The sequence below is a fragment of the Notamacropus eugenii genome, chromosome 3 (genome assembly GCF_028372415.1).
Source record: "Notamacropus eugenii isolate mMacEug1 chromosome 3, mMacEug1.pri_v2, whole genome shotgun sequence".
Taxonomy (NCBI): Eukaryota; Metazoa; Chordata; class Mammalia; order Diprotodontia; family Macropodidae; genus Notamacropus; species Notamacropus eugenii.
The window spans coordinates 216,695,036-216,708,657 of NC_092874.1; the positions used below are offsets into that span (position 1 = coordinate 216,695,036).

Here is a 13,622-nt window from a genome sequence, read left to right on the forward strand (position 1 = left end):
GAGGAGTTTATACAACTAGGCAAGGGAAGGGACAACCTTTGAGCCTCACTCTTATCTGAATTGATTAAAAGATGGAAGAAATGTGCAAACACAGACAATTGGGTACAGAAACATATCTTTCCCAATAGGGAAATAGGAGGAAAGGGGATTAAGGGAAAAGAGGGAAATAAGAAAGAGGGTAGATTAAAGGAAGCAGTAGTCAGAAGCAAAACAGATGCCTAAAGAAGAGACAGAGTAAAAAAAGAGAAGGTTAAGAGAATAGGATGAATGAAACACATAGTGAGCAATCATAACTGTGAATATGAATGAGATCAACTCACTCATAAAATGGAAGAGAATAGCAAAATGGAGTAGAAACTAGAATCTAACCCTGTTGTTTGCAAGAAACACTTCTAATAGAAATATTTACACAAATACCTATTATGTGACAGGTATTGTGATAAACAGAGGCTACAAATATTAAAAGAGAGATCCATTCTCTGCCCTCAGAAGCTTACAATTTAATTTTGGAAGACAACATGCAAAAAAAGTTGAAAAGTGGGAGTGGTGGTGGAGAAGGTTTCCAATATAAGGGCAGCTGTAGAAGTAAAATAAGTCTCAGAGTAGTGTAATCAGATAAGAAAAAAGATATCTGAGCTGAGCTCCTTGCTTAAATAGAGGATTTGGGATTTCTTGGCTACACTCACCAGTCAGAAGAGTGTAATGAAGCAGAGTATCAAGGCTGATGGCATCTTGCAGGACAAAGAGGCTTTCCCAATAATTAGTTTCCTGGGATGTAATGGAGATACAACAAAAGTATTAGAGGAGTGCAGTGAGGTGAGAAATGAGAACACTGAACCAGAATCTATCATGCTTCAGCTGAAGGGGGAAAAAAAAAAGCAGGTGTAGCACTTATGGTCTCAGACAAAGCCAAAGCAAAAATAGATATAGTTAAAAGAGATGAGTAGGAAACTACACATTGCTAAATAGTACCATAGACAATACATTAATAGCAATATCACATTGATAAGTACCAAATCATGTGGTATCTAAATTCTTAAAGGAAAAATTAAATATTAAGAAGAAATGACAGTAAAACCCCTAGTAGAGAACTTCAATTCACCTGTACACATGTAAATAAATCTAACCAAAAGATAAACAAGAAAGAAGTTAAGGACTTGGATAGAATTTACAAAAGGTAGATATAGGAGAATATCTGAAGAATATTGAATGGGAAGAGAAAAGACTTAAATGATTTCTGTGTATGGCACCTTCAAATAAATTGATTGTGTTACCACATAAAAACCTCATAAACAAATGCAAGAAAGAAGAAATATTAAATGCATCCTTTTTCAACTATTATGTAATAAAATGCATATGATTTATTGATTATTTATTATGTAATATAAAGCAAAGATTTAAGATTACTTGGAATCTAAATAACAAACGTAAAGCATGATTGAACACCAAAAGAAAGAACAAATTATAGAAACAATGATAATTTCATGGAAGGTAATGATAACAAGAAGACAATACACCAAAATTTGTAGGTGCAGTGAAAGAGGTACGGAGGGGTAAAATTTATATCATTAAACTCTTTCACCAATAAAAAGGAAAAAGAATAGATCTTTTCATGGACACCCAACTAAAAAAATAACAAAACCAACAATCTGAAAATTCTTATTTAAACATGAAAATAGAAATCTTGAAAATCAAAGGACAGAATCACAAAATTTAAAGTAAAAACTCCTTTGTATTAATAAATAAATGTAGGAGCTGTTTTTTTAAAATTAATAAAATAGAAAAGCCATTATCTAATTTGATTTAAAACAGAAGAAAACCAAATTACAATATCAAAAACTGAGAAGATGAAATCACAACCAAATTAAGAAGAAAGAAATAAAAACAATTATTAGGAGCTATTTTATTCAAGTATATCCCAGTAAAATTGATAATCAAAAGAAAGTGGGTGAATATTTACAAAAATAAAAATTGTCCTGATTAACAGAACAAGAAATAGGATACTTACATAACCTTATCTTAGAAAAAGAAATTGTCACTCACATATTGTAGCAGATCATGTTTGTGTATGTGTATGTGTTTGTATATCATGTTCTGATTTGTTATATGATTTCTTTCATTTATCTTAGTCTGACTACATAGCATGACTATAGTGAAAATATACTCAATAGGAAAGTATATGTAGAATCTATACAGAATTGTATGCAGTCGTGGGGAGGGAGGGGGGGAGTGGGGGGTAGGTGGGGGGGATAAAATCACAATTGTATGGCAGTGATTGTTAAACATTACAAAATAAAAAAAAAAAAAAGAAAAAAAAAGAAAAAGAAATTGTCACCTAAGAGATACCAAAAGGAAAACATTAGAATATAAAAGCTCCCAGATTAAGGAGAAAATATTATAAGCGACAAGAAAAAACAATTTAAATACAGCAGGACTAAAGTCAGGATTTCACAAGGCCTAGTACCTTCTACACCAAAAGACTATAGATATTGGAACATTATATTTCTTTTTAAATATTTATCTTTTTTTTTGTTTTCAACATTATCTTTCATAAGATTCTGAGTTTTAAATCCCTCCTTCCCTGCACTCCTCTCCAAGATCGCATGCATCTGATATAGGTTATATAAATGTACACAACATTAACTCATTAATTTAATTAAATATTAAGCATATTTCCATATTGGCCATGTTGTAAAAGAAAGATCAGAACAAAAGGGAAAAAAACACAAGAAAGAAAAAACAAAAACAAAAAAAAATAGAAAATAGTATGCTTCAGAATCCTTACGTCTTTCTCTGGATGTATATAGCATTTTCCATCATGAGTCTTTTGTAATTGTCTTAGATCATTGCACTGCTGAGAAGAGCTAAGTTTATCACACAATGGTCATCACACAATGTTACTGTTACTACGTACAAAAAGAGGTGCTATAAATATTTTTGTACATCTGGGTCCTTTCACCCTTTTTATGATCTCTTTGGGGTACAGACCTAGTAGTGGTATTGCTGGATCAAAGAGTATGCACAGTGGGACATTGTATTTCAAAGATCAAAAGAACAGGGGTTGTGACCAAAAATAACTTACTCAGCAAAGCTGAGTATAACCCGGAAAAAAATGGACATTTAACAAACTGACCAAAGATCAGAATTTAATAGAAATTTGATATATAAGATCCAGAAGAAATATAAGGAAAACCCTAAAGACCAATTATAAGGGACGCATTGAGGTCAAACTATTTACTTCTTATATATGAGAATGGTTACCAATATTCTTAAGACTGTCATCATTACTTAGGTAGTTTGAAAGAAAGGTTGGAGCTGAGTTGAGTATGCAGGGGTGATTCTAAAAAAAACCAAAATTTGGTAATACTGTTTGGAGATAAGTTTGGCATAAAAAGGGGGTCTAAATTAATCATTTCCTCACAAGTGAATTCTATCAAACATTTGGAGTTCAACTGGTTTCAATATTAAATGAATTATTTGGAATAGGCAAAGAAGGGATTCTCCCAAACTCCTTTTATGAAACAAATATGATACTGATAACTAACTAGAAAGAGTAAAAACAAAAAGAAAATTATAGATCAATTTCATTAATGAATATGGATGTAAAACCCCTAGATAATATACTAACTAAAAGTTTGCAACAATATATTACAAAGATTTTACATTATGACCAAGTGGGATTTGGCAGAAATGCAGTGATGGCTTAACATAAGGAAAACTATTAACATAATTATATCAATAATAAAAATAAGAATCATATGATTATAATAACATATGCAGAAAAAGCTTTTGCTAAAATACAGCAATCATTCCTATTAAAAGCACTTGAAAGCACAGGTATAAATGGATTTTTCTCAAATTGATAAAAAGCATTCATCTAAAACCATCAGCAAGCATTATTTATAATGGCAAAAAACTAGAAGCCTTCCCAGTAAGATCCGGCGTAAAACAAGGATGCCCAGTGTCACTAATGTTCAACATTGTATTAGAAATCCTAGAAAAAAGAATAAGAGAAGAAAGAATCAGAATAGGAAATGATGATATAGTTGGAAGATCTGAAAGGCTTAACTATAAAGTTATTTGAAGCAATAATTTTAGTAAAGTAGCAGGACCTTAACCATCAGCATTCCTATATGTCACAAACAGAACTCTGCAAGAAGAGATAGTAAGAAGCATCCTATTTAAAATAACCCTAGACAGTATAAAATACTTGTGAGTAAACCTGCCAAAACAAACCCAGGAAATATATAAATGAAATTATAAAAAATCTTTTTATATAAATCAAATCAGATTCAAATAATTGAGAAATGTTAATTGTTCATGGATAGGCAGTGACAATGTAATAAAAAATGAGAATTTTACCTAAACTAATTTACATATTCAATATCATCTCAATTAAATTACCAAAAAAATATTTTTACTGAATTAGAAAAAATATTAAAAATTATTTTGGCAGCACACATGTCAAGAATATCAAAAGAACTAATAAGAACCTGTAAAGAAAGGCAGTTTAGCAATAGCATCTTAAACTATATTATAAAACAGTAATTATCAAAACTATCTGATACTGGCTAAGAAATAGGTAGATCAGTGGAACACCGTAGTCATATAATTCACAGCAGCAAATAAATGTAGTAACCTTGTATTTGACCAGTGTAAAGAAAAGTTTTGGGGATAAGAATTCAGTATTTGTTAAAAATTGTTGGGAAAGCTGGAAAGCAGCCTGGCAGAAACTGGGCATAGACCAATATCTTACACTATTTACCAAGATAAAGTCAAAATGGATACATGACCTAGATATAAAGAGAGATATTTCAAGAAAATTCAAAGAACATAGAATGTCACCTATCAGACTTGTGAACAGGTGAATAATTTATAAATAAACTAGAGATAGAGAGCAATGTTAAGTGTAAAATGGATAATTGTGATTACATTACATTAAAATAGTTTTGTACAAATAAAACAAATGAAGATCACAAAGAATGCAGAAAATTTTGGGAAAAAATTATAGTTTCTCAAATAAAGGTTTCATATCACATACAGATTTGTAAAATCTATAAGAATACAAGTTATTCCCCAATTAAGAAATCATCAAAGAATAGGCACAAGCAGCTTTCTCTTCCTTCCTTCCTTCCTTCCTTCCTTCCTTCCTTCCTTCCTTCCTTCCTTCCTTCCTTCCTTTCTTCCTTCCTTCCTTTCTTTCTTTTTCTCTTTCTTTCCTTTCTTTCCTTTCTTTCTTTCTTTCTTTCTTTCTTTCTTTCTTTCTTTCTTTCTTTCTTTCTTTCTTTCTTTCTTTCTTTCTTTCTTTCTTTCTTTCTCTCTCTCTCTCTCTCTCTCTCTCTCTCTCTCTTTCTTTCTTTCTTTCTTTCTTTCTTTCTTTCTTTTTCCCTTTCTCTCTTTCTTTCTCTCTTTCTTTCTCTCTGTCTGTGTTTCATAATAAGCTACAAGTGCAATGTAGTCAATTTTGTGAGAGTGGGGAGTTTGATCTCAAGCTACTATATTTTCTCCAAATTTCTCTCCAAGCATTGAACAATTGTTATGATATCATCCAAGCAATTTACTTGCCATTTGTGTTAAATATTTGTAACTGTCTTTTTAATGGCATCTTGAGAACTAGCATAAATCAACTTTCTTTTTAAAGGTGCACATTCAGGAGCCCAGAATATAAAAACTAGGTCTTCGTTCTTAACTGTTTTGTCTCATATGTGGCATTATACTATGCATAACAGCAATCATTCAGAGGTAACAACTTCCCAAAAGATGTGTAGGAACCTCTATAGTAACACCAATGCCACCCACTCAGATCTGTTTTGCCTCTTCTATGATTATTTGTTTTTTTGTCATCACTTAAACAGAACTTCTTTCTTTTTATTTTTTTGATGTCCTCTTATGCAGAAGATTTCCTTACTTTTGTGTCATTAAAAGCAAAAAAAATTACTTCATCATTCAAGGTTACTCCAGAAGCCATAGTTACTGAAATGGTAAAGGCTGTGGCAGCAGATCCTCATTCAAAGGCACTGGGGAGAGGAGGAGAAGTGGAGGAGAGAGGAGTGAACAGGCAGTTTTCTGATGAAGAAATCGAAATAATTTATAATCATATGAAAAAATACTCTAATTATTGATTAGAGAAATGCAAATTAAAATACCTTTGAGACATCATTTTATATGTATCAGATTGGGTAAAATGAATGCATGGGAAAGTGAAAAATGAAGGGACTGTGGAAGAATTGGAACACCAATTCATTGTTGGTGGAACTATGAAATGATCCAACCATTTTGGAGAGCAATATGGAATTATGACCAAAGAGTTATTAAACTACCTATAACCTCTAAACCAATAATGCCACTACTAGGTCTGTTTCCAAAGAGGATTAGGAAAAAAAGGAAAAGAATCTGTATGTTCTAAAATATTTATAGTAGCTCTCTTTGTGGTGACAAGTGGAAGTTGAGGGGATACCTGTCAATTGAGGAATGGCTGAACAAGTTAAGGTATATGATCATGATGACCTTAGAAAAATATGGATAGACTTGCATGAAATGATGAAGAGTGAAATAAACAGAACCAAGAGAATGCTGTATGCAGCAACAGAAGTATTATTTTAAGAACAACTCTGAGAGACTAAGTTATTTTGACTATTATAATTATTCAAACTGACTACAGAGGACCTATGAAGGAAGATGCTATCTGCATCTAGAGAAAGGATTGATAAATAGAAGTACATGTAGAATGAGCTTACACACACACACATACACACACACGTATATATATATGTATATACATACATACTTGTGTCTAATGACACCTATCTAGGGAAAGGACTGAGAGAGGGAAGAAAAAAGGGAAAAAGGTACATGATAACTTTTAATACATATTTTAAAAGAATAGCAACTTTTTGTGGTGGCAAAGAATTGGAAATTGAAAGTATGCCTATCAACTGGGGAATGGCTGAACAAGTTGTGGTATATATATGTAATGCCATATTGTTGTGTTATAAGAAATGATGAGCAAATAGACTTCAGAAAAACCTGAAAAGACTTATATGAACTGATGCTGAAGCATCATGAACTGAAGAAGAACAAGGAGAACACTGCATACAGGAACAGCAACATTGTGCAATAATCAACTATGATAGACTTAGCTCTTCTCAGCAATGCAATGACCTAAGACACTTACAAATGCCTCATGATGGAAAATGCTATCCATATCCAGAGAAAGAATATGGAGTCTGAATACAGATCAAAGCATACTATTTTCACTTTTTCTTTATTTTTGTTTTTTCTCACAGTTTTTCTCTCTTGTTCTGATACTTCTTTCACAACATGACTAATGTGGAAATGTTTCACATGATTACATATGCATAACCTGTATCAGATTGCTTAATGTCTTTGGGATGGTAGAGAGGAGCAAAGGAGCAAGAAAAATTTGGAACTCAAAATCTTATAAAAATAAATTTTGAACACTATCTTTACATGAATTGCAAAAAATAAAATACTATTAAGTGAGGATAAAAGGAGGAGCAAGTTGTAATATAACAGATCTACATTTTCAAGTGCGTTATCTTTTTTTTCTGCTCTACTATGTAGTGAAAATGCTTGTTTAATTTAAGTTCAGAATGTTAAAAATTTACTTAAAAACAAATTGAACAAGCCATAAAAAAGAAAAAAAAAACCATGACTAGATGATACTATAAGAGGATTCTACTAGACATTTAAAGAAAATTTTAATTCTATATAAATTGTTTGAAAAAATAGTTCTACAAAATTCCTTTTATGTCATATATATGGTCTTGATACCTACATTGGAGAGTGTCAAAACAGAGAAAGAAAACAAAGACCAATTTCTCTAATGATATTGATGTTAAAATTTTAAGTAAAATATGTGAACAATGAGACTACAGGAATGTATCATAAAACTCTTAAGCTAAGACCAGGCTGAATTTATACCAGGAATATAAGACTCGTTTAATATTGAGAAAATCTAAACATAATTGACTGTGTTAATGAGAAAAGCCACAAAAGCTTTATGATTATTTAAATAGATGCAGAAAACCCTTCTGGTAAAATACAATACCCATTCTTGTAAAAAAAAAAAAAAGAAAAACAAAACACTAGAAAGCACAAGAATAGATGGAAGTTTTCCTTATGGTGACAAATACCTATGTAAATCCAAGAACAAGTATGATCTGTAATAGGGATAAGCTAGAAGGCTTTCCAATAGGGTCAAGAATGAAGCAAGTTGAGGGGTGGAGCCAAGATGGCAGAGTACAAAGATGCACCTACTCTAGCTCTTCCCCCATAACCCATAAAATATCTGTAAAAAATTACTCTAAACAAATTCTAGAGCAACAGAAGATACTGACAGAGTGAAAGAGATTTCTAGCCCAAGGCAGCCTGGAAGGCCAATAGGAAAGGTCTATCACACAGGGAGTGGAGCAGAGGGCAGCCCATGGAGCCCAGCCCGGCCTTGGCTGAACAGTACCAGAAGGAACAGAGTGGGAGCAGGCCTCAGGGGCAGAATCCCTAGCAGCAGCTGTGATTCCCATATCCCTCAACCCACAAACACCAAAGACAGCTTTAAAGGTTAGTGAGAAAGCTTTTTCACCTGGGTGAGAAGGGAGCAGGATCCTCCCTTAGCCTTGGCCCCAGGTGGCAGCAGAAGTAGCAGTGTCCATTTTTTGGGGAATTGAGTCGCTGATCTAGGTCTCAATACTAAGTGGTGGCCCCTTTGGTGAGGAAGAGTGCTGGCATGGTGGAGCTCTGGAAAGGGAATTCTAGTCGCAGATCCTGGGCAGAAAAGCTTTGGTAGCTCCAGACCAGAGCGTAGGCTAGAAGAGGAATAAACTCCTCTCCCTTGATGGTGCCACCTTGGAGGAACTGAGAAGTTACAAGTTCCCAGAGTATACCCTCCACTTGACAAAGGACTCAAAGGTCAAACAACCATCTGGGAAAATGCCCCCAAAAAGAGAAAAAAATAAGACTACAGAAGGGTACTTTTTAGTGATGGGTATTTTCTTCCATCCTTTCAGATGAGGAAGAATAACACACACCATCAGAGGAAGACATAAAAGTCAAAGCTTCTGCATCTAAAACCTCCAAAATAAATGTGCAATGGTCTCAGGCCATGGAAGAGCTCAAAAAGAATTTTGAAAACCAAGTAAGAGAGGCAGAGGAAAATTTGGGAAGAGAAATGAGAGTGATGCAAGAAAATCATGAAAAGCGAGTCAACAACTTGCTAAAGGAGACTCAAAAAATTGCTAAAGAAAATAATACCTTTAAAAGTAGACTAACTTAAATGGCAAAAGAGGCCCAAAAAGCCAATGAGGACAAGAATGCTTTAAAAAGCAGAATTAGCCAAATGGAAAAGGAGGTTCAAAACCCACTGAACAAAATAGTTTTTTAAAAATTAGAATGGAGTAGGGGGAAGCTAATGACTCTATGAGAAACCAAGAAATTACAAAACAAAACAAAACAAAATGAAAAAATAGAAGACAATGTGAAATATCTCATTGGAAAAACAACTGACTTGGAAAATACATCCAGGAGAGACAATTTAAAAATTATGGGACTACCTGAAAGCCAGGATCAAAAAAAGAGCCTAGACATCATGTTTCATGGAATTATCAAGGAAAACTGCCCTGATATTCTAGAACCAGAGAGCAAAATAAATATTGAAAAAAAAATCCACTGATCACCTCCTGAAAGAGATCCAAAAAGAGAAACTCCTAGGAATATTGTAGCCAAATTCCAGAGTTCCCAGATCAATGAGAAAATATTGCAAGCAACCAGAAAGAAAGGATTTGAGTATTGTGGAAATACAATCAGGATAACACAAGATCTAGCAGCTTCTACATTAAGTGATTGAAGGGTGTGGAATAGGATATTCCAGAAGTCAAAGGAACTAGGACTAAAACCAAGAATCACCTACCCAGCAAAACTGAGTATAATACTTCAGGGGAAAAATGGCCATTCAATGAAATAGGGGACTTTCAAGTATTCTTGATGAAAAGAGCAGAGCTGAAAAGAAAATTTGACTTTCAAACACAAGAATCAAGAGAAGCATGAAAAGGTAAATAGGCAAGCGAAATCATAGGGGACTTACTAAAGTTGAACTGTTTGCATTCCTATATGGGAAGATAATATCTGTAACTCTTGAAACTTTTCTCAGTATTTGGGTAGTTGGAGGGATCATACATATATACATACATACATGCATGCATACATACACACACATATATGCAAGGAGAGGGCACAGGGTGAGTTGAATAGGAAGGGATGATATCAAAAAAAGTAAAATTAAGGTGTGAGAAAGGAATATATTGGGAGGAGAAAGGGAGAAATAGAATGGGGCAAATTATCTCTCATAAAAGAGGCAAGAAAAAGCTTTTTCAATGGAGGGGAAAAGAGGAGAGGTGAGAGGGGAAAAAGTGAAGCTTACTCTCATCACATTTGCCTTAAGGAAGGAATAACATGCACATTCAATTTAGTATGAAAATCTAGCTTACACTACAGGAAAGTAGGGGAGAAGAGGATAAGTGGGGTGGGGGGATGATAGAAAGGAGGCCACATGGGAGGAGGAAGTAATAAGAAGTAATTGCTTTAGGGGAGGGACAAGGTCTAAAGAGAGAATAGAATAAATAGGGGGCAGGGTAGGATGGAGGGAAATATAATTAATCTTTCATAACATGGCTGTTATGGAAGACTTTAGTAAAACTGCACATATATAGGCTACATTGAATTGCTTGCCTTTTCAGTGGGAATGGGTTGGGAGGGGGGAAGGCAGAGAAGTTGGAACTCAAAGTTTAAGGAATGAATGTTGAGAATTGTGTTTGCATGCAACTGGGAAATAAGAAATACAGGTAATGGGGTATAGAAATCTATCTTGCCCTACAAGAAAAGAGAGAAGATGGGGATAAGGGAAGGGAGGGGTGTGATAGAAGGGAGGACAGATTGGGGGAAGGGATAATCAGAATGCATGATGGTTTTGGGTGGGGGAGGGGAGAGATGGAGAGAAAATTTGGAACTCAAAATCTTGTGGAAATGAATTTCAAAAACTAAAAATAAATGAATAAATGTTGAAGAAAAGAATGAAGCAAGGTGTCTAGTATTGCTGTTAGTATTCAACAATGTCCTAGAAATGCTAACTATTGAGCAATTTAGAAAAATAATAGAAATTGAAGGGATAAACATAGGCAAAGAAGAAACAAAACTATCACTTTTTGCAGATCATGACTTAATTAGAGAACCCAGAAAATGAGCTAAAAAACTAAGCAAAAACTATTTTAAAAAAGTTGCAGGATATAAAACAAATCCACATAAATCACCCTCATTTCTCTGTCTTCCAAGCATCAGAAGGAAATTGAAAGAGACTTTTCATTTAAAGTAACTACACAGAGAATAAAGTACCTAAGAGTTTATTTGCCAAGACACACATAGTACAAAACAGTAGTAGTACAAAAACATTATTTATTTTTATATAAATAGACAGACCTAAATAATTGGAGAAATATTAGTTGTTCATGGGTAGGCTGAGTCAATATAACAACAACAATACTATCTAATTTATTTATTCAGTACCATACCAATCAAAATACCAAAATGTTATTCTAAAGAGGGAGAAAAAAGTAATAACATTCATTTGGAGGAATAAAAGGTCAAGAATATCAAGGGAATCAATAAAAAAGTGCAAAGGGAAGGCGAGCTAGCAATATCATATCTGCAAAGCTGAAATCATGAAAACAGTTTGGTACTGGTTAAGAAATAGAGAAGTTGATTAGGTACACAATATATGGTAGCAAATGCATTCAGTAACTTAACTGTTTGACAAACCCAAAGACACCAATTACTGAGGCAAGCGTTCACTATCTGAAAAAAAAACCATGGGGGAAAACTGGATGGTAGTCTGGTAGAAAGTGGGTATAGATCAATACTTCAACATATATCAAGGTAAACCCCAAATGGGTGTATGTTTTAGACAAAAGTGGTAATATAAGCAAGTTAATGGAGCATGAAAGAAATTGTCTGCTAAATTTATGGGTAGGGGAAGAGTTCATGATCAAACAAGAAGTAGAAAGGTTCACAGAAAATAAAATGCATAATTGCATAAAATTTCATTTTCTGTAATAAAAATTGTAAAGTTTTTGCACAAACAAAATCAATTTAGCTAAAATTAAAAGAAAAGAAAAAAATCTGTGCAGCAAGTTTCTCTGAGTAAGGTTTAGTTTCTAAAACATATAGAGAACTGAGTCAACTTTATAAGAATAAAAACCATTTCCCAATTGATAGTCATAGGATTTGACTAGGCATTTTTTTAGTGGAAGAAATCCACGTTATAAATCCAATCTATCAAAAAATGCTCCAAATCACTAATAATTAGAGAAATGTGAACAACTCTGAGATGCTACCTTACACCCATTAGATTGTCTAAGTTAACAAAAAAAAGAAAATGACAAATGCTAAAGGGGCTAGGGGAACACAGGTACACTTATGTACTGTTGGTGGAACTGTGTCCAATCATTTTGAAAAGCAATTTGGAATTATGCTGAAAAAGGCATTAAGCTACTGCTAGTAGGTTGATAGTCCAAAAAACTAAAGTAGGAGGCGAAGAGCCCTTATGTACAAAAATATTTATAGCAGCTCTTTTATTGGGGCAAATAATTGGAAATTCTTTTAATTTGGGGAATGGCTGAAGAAGTTGTTGTGGAAGAAATGAAAGTGATAGTTTCAGAAAAACCTAGGAAAACTTGTATGAACTGATGTAAAATGAGAAGAACCAGAAAAGCAATTTATATAATAGCAACATTGTAAAGATAATCAACTTTGAAAAACTTTATAACTCTGATTAACACAATGACAAATCATAATTCTAAAGAACTCATGATGAAACATACTATCTACTTTAAGATATAGAGATGATGGAGTCAGAGTATAGATTGAAGCAATTTTCTTTTTCTTCTCTTCTCCCCCTTTTTCCTTCCCCCTCTCTGTCTGACTCTTCCTTCCTTCCTTCCTTCCTTCCTTCCTTCCTTCCTTCCTTCCTTCCTTCCTTCCTTCCTTCCTTCCTTCCTTCCTTCTTTCCTTTTCCTTCCTTCCTTCCTTTCCCTTCCTTCCTTCCTTTTCCTTCCTTCCTTCCTTCTGCTAATGGAAAAGTTTGTTTTGCATAACTATACACATTTGTAATATATTTGTTTTTCTTGTCTTCACAATGGGTGTGGGAAGGAGAGAATTTGGAACTAAAAATAAAATAAAATGGAGTAACAAATTTAAAAAGTAAATAAATAAAATCAGTTGTAATAATCTTTCACTTTTAAAGTCCTGTTATTCTGAAGTAAACAATTTCTGAAACTTAACCATTTGATATCTTAGTACAAAGGCTTTATTTGTAGGAGTTAGCAGTCATTTGGGACTTCTCTTTCTCTCAGTTGCAGGTCATAATCAACAAATGGGTCATCCAATTGTGGAATTTTTTCCATAGTTAGAGATTTCTTTAGGATGGCTTAGAGTTAATCTCTGTATACACATATTATAAAAAGTGGTATGCCAAAGAAAGATAATCTCATGAGGTAGATGTGTGATGGCTCACAATGTTAGGAGCCATTAGCTCTTTGTACATGATTAATCTACTC

At 33.5% G+C, this 13,622-nt stretch overlaps 1 pseudogene; it reads right to left on the bottom strand.

Moving 5' to 3' along the window:
• Positions 1–5,487: 5,487 nt before the first annotated feature.
• Positions 5,488–5,968, bottom strand: LOC140531962 (cofilin-2 pseudogene; annotated as a pseudogene).
• Positions 5,969–13,622: the final 7,654 nt, after the last annotated feature.